Here is a 7,493-nt window from a genome sequence, read left to right as displayed (position 1 = left end):
GAAATTAAATTTATCTTATTTCCTTGAATTATATGCTTGATAATACGATAACATGCATCTTCTCTTACTGTCATGATCGATGCATGGGAGGGGTGTCAAATGAGCGGGTTGTGCTGAAATTGGACGTGTCAGAATGAGTTGAGTTAATAAAAAAGTGGTCATTGACCTCACCCAAAAGTTACTTCGGGTGAAACGGATTGAGCTGAATTGGGCTAAAAAACGGATCATAACCCAACTCATCCAATTTTTACTAAATTTTAAATCCTTTGTTTATTTTTTTTATAATTTGTGTGAGTACCTAATAATGTTTTTTCTTACATATCAAATAAAAAATATCTTTTTAAAAATATTTAGACAAAGTTTCCAATGGATAAATATGAATTACATATAAACCTAATTTTTAAAAGAGTTGAATTAAGCGAGTTAAAATACGCTGTGCTAATAAATAAGTGAACTATTAACCAGTCCAAACCTCAACAGATTGGGCGGGTCATGATTGTATAGAATGATTTTTTCACCCATACATGTGACATGACGATCATCTTAGGAAGCGTAATAAATTAATTGAAATTAGAGATTTTCCTATGGTATTGCACAACTCTACCTTATAACCCCGTCGCAAATTCCCTTATCACACATGTTCTATCGAGAGAAATGGTTTTGTAGTCCTTTACAATTTTTTTTTGTTTTATGACTTTTTTATGAGAGATCTTCATGTTTTATATATTTCACCCGTTTCAATTTATGTGAACCCATTTGATTGGGCACGACATTTAAAAAGAGTGAAGACTTTTGAAACTTATGTTTCAAAATAAGTATTGAGTATTTATGTGGCTGTAAATCATTTCATAAAGTAAATTTGTTTTCAAATTAGGAAAGATATCATTCATTTTGGCACGAACTAAAAAGGAAATAAATTCACATAAATTGAAACAGAGAGAGTAAAAGAGATCTGAAAAAAATCATTTTCTTATATTCAAATTGTAAGAGGAGAAAAAATCTCATTTCTCAATACTTATCCAATGTTCCATCATATCAACTCAACTCATAAAGTAAATACTCAATTCAACTTTCAGCATGCTCAATTAAAGTGAAATCCTAATGTTAATACTAACATTCACGGAGCTAGTGCTATATATATACTCCTTTCGTCCTAAAAAAATTATCCTCTTTTAATTTGACACAAAATTTTAAGAAATAAAAGAAGACTTTTAAAATGTATGATCCAAAAAAACGTTAGATATTTATGTGACTGTAAATCATCTTATAAAATTAAATTATTTCTAAATATAAAAAGATGATAATCTTTTTAAGACAAATTAAAAAGAAAAATATTTGAGACCGAAGGAGTATCGATCTAAAGTACTGAAAACAACTCATATGTAGCTCCCCACGAAATTAGTGCAGGGGTCATCACAATTCTAACTCAACATATCAACTCAAGACATAGCTCCCTGGCTCAACGTCAGCTCATATGTACGTTTGCATACTTATAAATGTGTAAGTAGATCTAGTCAATATAATCAATGACTAATAACTTTACATCACTTGGACAATATACATTTTCATATACAATACTCAATGGATCGGAAACACATAAACACTCAACTCTACGTATAAATACTGTATAATTTTATTTTATATTCGTAAACATCGTCTTGTAGAACTCGGTTTATAATCTTGTAGTAACTTAGCGTTCAAATATTAGAAACTTATAACTCACGTTCTTTAAAAACTCAAAGCTCGACTTCAGCATGTATAGCTTATAGTTATATAGTTTCATATTTTCAAGTTCATTAATCTTGTTAACTCGAAATTATTGACTCTACCCCTATCATCCGGGGTTCTTATTCTAAACTGCCTTTACCCATATTAACTTTAGAATTATACTCAAATCTATCACCATATTATCTTAGAATTCGATAGAAACTAAGAGTCCCCCAAACAGTATAGAGAATCAGGTTCTCTATCTGTTCCCTCAAGTAAAAAACAGAAAGTAAATAAGACAAGATATTACGTGGAAAACTCTTTGCTCAAGGGATTAAAAATCACGACCCACCGGAGTAGGATTTCAACTTCACTAAAATGAGCAATTTTCATATTACAATCTTTTGCAACGTAGGAATTAAACTCTTAATCCCTCACCCCTTATAATAACTCTATTGTAAGCTACAACCCTTGACTAACTCTGGTCAAGCATCCAAACTAACCTTGACTAAATTTAGCCAAAGCACCCAAATACACCTTGACTAACTCTAGCCAAAAAATCAAAATAAACAAAGGCTGAAACCTTCCTACAATAACACTTCTCGAAAGTAGAGTAGGATTACAAGTGGAGAACAAAATGACGAAGACTTAACAAACATAAGACTTAAGACATCTTCAGTTGTTGGGATCTGGTCCTTGAATTTATTGAAGCTTTATTTTTTAGAGCACCTTGAGAGCAGTGGTGGCTACACTTGGAAGAATGTGATTTTTCAGATTTGAAGTGTTAGGTTAAGCATTGTAACATGTTGTGTATATATTGGGGAGCATGTGACTATGGATAGGGACATTCTTTTGGTATTGGCCTTTAGCTGCAGGTTTGGCTTCTAACAAACTGCTGCTGTGGTTCTGCCAGTCGGCACAGTAACAGTACTGCAGCTTTACAGTTGTAACGCGTTGACTGTGCGACACTCAGGAGACCTAATCGAGTACATGGTCCCTCAAGTGTTTGTCAAATTATCAAAACACAAAATGACATAATTTATCAGAATTTCATATTCTTTTCTATGACACTAGGCTCCCTTTTGGCTATAGATTTTGAAGTTGATTTTTGAAACTTGAATTTGTGTTTGGACATGCATTTTACTTGAATTTTTTTGAAGTTTTGCGAGTAGAAATGATATTTCTCCCAAAAACTGGTCTGAGGCAGTTTTTGGAACTTGAAAATAGTTTGAAAATAATTCAAAATCCGATTAAATTTCATGACCTAATAGATATTTGAAGATAGCTTTCAAAATCCTATCCAAAATCTCAGGCCAAACGCTAGTTTAGCCTCTTAAGCTCATTGCTAGTTAGAGGGATATAATCTAAATATCTAATAAAACACCAGAGTGAATCTATGTAATTAATTAGCGATTACAATGACAATCAAAGAAGAGGAGCATATGTCAAAAAGTCGTTTAAATCCCCTAATTAAGGAAAGAAAATAGTATTCACGTGATATGTTTTTTTCCCTTCACCAAAATGGAAAAATGAGAAATTGATGAATCAAAACCTCTATGGTCAAAACAAAGAAACTGAAGAACTTTCCATAATTGAGTTTATATGCAAATTAAGGGGCCCTTCTAAGTTGTGAACCCAACAATTATTTCATTGTTGGGTCCCTATATTTTTATGCCATTTTTTCAATTGATACCTTTCAAAGATTTTTTCTTCGTAGGCCCCTTGCTTTCTTCAAATGAAGTAAGGTCTTCAATCTTTCTCTAGTCTTCATGATCATCACATCAATGCGGGGCTAATGAATCACGTGAACCCATGGTCACCCGGCTAAACTCGATATATTATGTACTCCCTCCGTTTCAATTTATGTGAACCCATTTGACTGGGCACGAAGTTTAAGAAAGTAGCAAAGACTTTTAAACTTGTGGTGTAAAATGCGTCCCACATATTTTGTGTGGCTATAAATCATTGCTAAAGGTAAATTGTTTCCAAATATAGAAAGTGGTCATTCTTTTTTGCACGGACTAATAAGAAAATAGGTTCACATAAATTGAAACAGAGGGAGTATATATTTTTTTAAATATATTGAATATTAACTAAAGGAACACATGGTCAAACAAGACTAAATGGAGCTGGATAAGTGTTGAGTTTAAACGCTTAAGTCTTTTTTTTTTGTTTAAATTTCTAAGCAGCCTTTAACAGTTTGGTCTCCAAGTTAATGTTACTATAAATTTTTTTATCTTATCTTAAAAGCAATGGTGAACCCATCCTCTTGAAATTCTGAATTCGTCTCTGCATCAATGCACTCTCAAAATTGAGTATTTTTATTTTTCTTGCTAATAATTACCTTTTTCTTGATTTCTAAGCACGGTGATGGATCCAGAAGTTGCTTATGAGAGATTGAATGCTCAATTAACCTATCTTAAGCATTGCCTCTTAAATAAAACACATGGAAAAGGATCAAAATGCTCTCAACCTTTGTCGTAGAAACTTTTTTAAAAACCTCATTTTAGATTCTTAAATTTATTTATCAACTCCGCTCCAACAAACAATTACCAATTCCACCAATTTTAAGTTAATGCACTTATAAGAACCCCCCAATCCCCTGTACGGAGCCACCCTATTTTGTCTGACATGCACTACACATTTCTCTGTATGTGTTATTCGTTAACTTATCGGTTCATAAAAGCCCACCAACGTTATTTTCCATCTCGAATATACTTATAAGTAATTAATAATGTCCAAATATACCCCTCGCACAAGTATATTTGGACATTCCCAATTAGTCAGGAGCATACTTTAGATTGTTGTATTTGCCTAAATAACGGATATTTTACTTCTTCGACATTAAACCTATGAGTTAAGTGGTTGGTGGGGGGGGGAGTGCAGTCACAAGATACTGGGACTAGGGGAGTAGCTGTAAAAAGAATAGCAGCAAGCACAACAGGTAGGAGTATTTGATTCAAGTTCCCAATGATTGACATGTCTGCTAGAGCTTGAAAAGTAACATCCCTATTAATTGCATGTATGTTATTGCACATGAAAAAAAGAGTTGGGACCAGTAGACAATTTAGAGGGACATGCCTAATACTTTGTGTTATATGTAATGCTATTATCTAATGAATGAATGAGACTTTAAGATGAGAAGAAGAAAGATCTAGAGAGAGTAATGTCTCATCTTTGTCATATACTTCCAATACATAGCTAGCCTGCAGGCTTTTCTATTCTGCAGCTGGCAAGGATTCTCACCTTTTCTTCCATTTTTTTCTCTCTTTGGCGGCTTCTTCTGCATGCCTTTTAATATTGACCACAGGCTCATCTAGTAATTGGAATAACACAGAGCGATGGGGGTATATATAATACTTCCTCCGTTCCATAATAAGTGTTATTTTAGCAAAAAATACGCATGTTAAGAAATCAATGATGCAGTGTGAAGTTTACCAAATTACTGTTATGTAAAAAAAATTACTTTTTCCTCTTGATGATTAAAGCATGCATAAGTAGTCCATGTTTTGACATTGGAAATCCCACAATCATCATTTAGAGTACTACTACTTCTTTTGTCCAAGGGCAAAGTTGAAAAAAGCTAGTCAATGTATGCATTGATTTCCTAAGGTGACACTTATTATAGGACAATTTCTTTTTTTGCTAAAGTGACACTTATTATGGGATGGAGGGAATAGTATTAACAAGACAACCTTTTCTACACTTTTAGACAGTTTAAGCTCGAATCATTGTATCATACACGTTCAAAACTATATTGTCAAAGACGCGCTTAAGCTCTAAAACGAGGCACGAATCATGTTGAGTGTTTCGCCTCGCGTAGCAGGTGTTTCAGTGTCATCACTCGTGCTCTATGGCATACTTTTCCTGTAATCTTGAAGAGGCGACACTAAAAAATTAATATTTCACTTTATCGTAATTTTTCAATTTCTTTGCCCGTATACTTATTATTCGTGCTTATAATTATTAGTCTTAGACTACATATACATATTTTTTCTCCATTTGCGGCATTCTTCATTAAAACCTACGTTTTATTGTGCCCTGCGCTTAAAGCCCCGACAGAATTTAGAGCTTTTTTGCGATTTCGCCATTTCATAAATATTATTTCACCAGCAAAAAGCGTGATGGATTGATGAAATTTTGTCACCCTTAATATGAGGTCAGCTTCGAATTCTGAAAATGAAGAAACTCCCTAATATTTTCCCTTTAGTCAACCCTATGCGGCGTGATTTCAAATTAAGTAGACATGTTAAATTTGGCTACATAATGGTTAAACTGAAGGGAAAGGATATTATCAGAAGCATCCTAACAATAACAACAAACTCAGTGTAATCTCACAAGGTGGAGATGAGAAACATCTTAAATTGTAGGCAAATTCAGACATTGAAGTATGAGAAGAAGAATAAAGTACTTATGGTGATCTCTTGCGTGGGTAAAACTAAAGATCTAGTATTAGTAAACGAATTCAACGAATTAACTTATGAGTTTCAAGATAGAAGTTTGCTAGTTAAAAGATGCTAGGATGACAAAACATCACAAGGTATAATATGATCTCATAACTAAAGGTGACTACGAGTCTACGACAACAGGAAATTCTGCTAGTCATGCATGAAGCAAGATTCAAATAAATGCATCTTTTCAATTATGTTCTCAATTGTTGCAGCATTTCAAAATAAAATATCCAGTACTCAAGCGTATAGCCTAATGACGAGGTGGGGCCTTGAAGCATTCGAAATACGCCGGGATTGAAAATGACAGAGCGTTCCTGATAGCCAATCGATCGCCTTCTTAGTTAACTGTGATACCCGTCCTTTAGCCATCTATCTTTAGATACGGAGGGCTTATGAGTCACATAATTTGAAGCCCAATTGCAGCGTTTCAAAATAAAATATCCAGTACTCAAGCGTATAGCCTAATGACGAGGAGAGCGAAAATCAGAGAAATTTACCTGAGTTCGAATTGCAATAACGATAAAAGACCACTTGATGATTTCCTCTCATCAGGCAAAATTATTTGATACTCGTGTTCGTGAACAATAACAAGTTCAAATGAAATTAAAAAAAAAAAAAGAATCAACTTCAAAAGTCTACGAAAAATTTCTTGTAATATTTGTTTTGATTTTTTGCACTATACTCTCACTGTCCTAATTTATGTGGCATCATTTTCTTTTTGGTCTGTCCTAAAAAGAATGTCACATTTCTATATTTAGAAATAATTTAACTTTATGAGATAATTTACAGCCACACATTTATATAAAGCTTGTTTTGGATCACACATTTTAAAAGTTTTTTTTTTTTTTTTAATTTCGTCTCAAATCAAATGTCGACACATAATTGGGACAAAGGGAGTACTATTTTATCACCTCATATTACTACAAGTAAAATAAAACAGATCGGCATCCTTATCTATCAGGGGCCCTTCTTGTTTGTACGATTGCATTCTGTAGTAACAAAAAACATGAGAAACTGTGAATAGAATGGACCCAACGTTCAGATGTTACAGACCCCTATCATTGCCTGAATCCTTTGACCAATTTTTAACTTTACCCCTACCCCTTTTGACCCTATAATAGCAAGGTCTATAACTCTACTTTGTTTCACTTTCTCTTATTGTTTCCAATAGGGTTTCCTACACCAAATAGAGAGTTTTCTTTTCACTGAAATGGAAGGCTAATGTTGAAGTATCCTATGGACTACTATAATGTTTGTTACAAGTGATGATGGGACAGTAGAAGCATCAAATTGGCCTTACACTTTATAACCTTCCTTCAAAACTTACTAACTTCT

The sequence above is a fragment of the Lycium barbarum genome, chromosome 12 (assembly GCF_019175385.1).
Source record: "Lycium barbarum isolate Lr01 chromosome 12, ASM1917538v2, whole genome shotgun sequence".
Taxonomy (NCBI): Eukaryota; Viridiplantae; Streptophyta; class Magnoliopsida; order Solanales; family Solanaceae; genus Lycium; species Lycium barbarum.
This window is presented reverse-complemented; position numbering follows the sequence as displayed.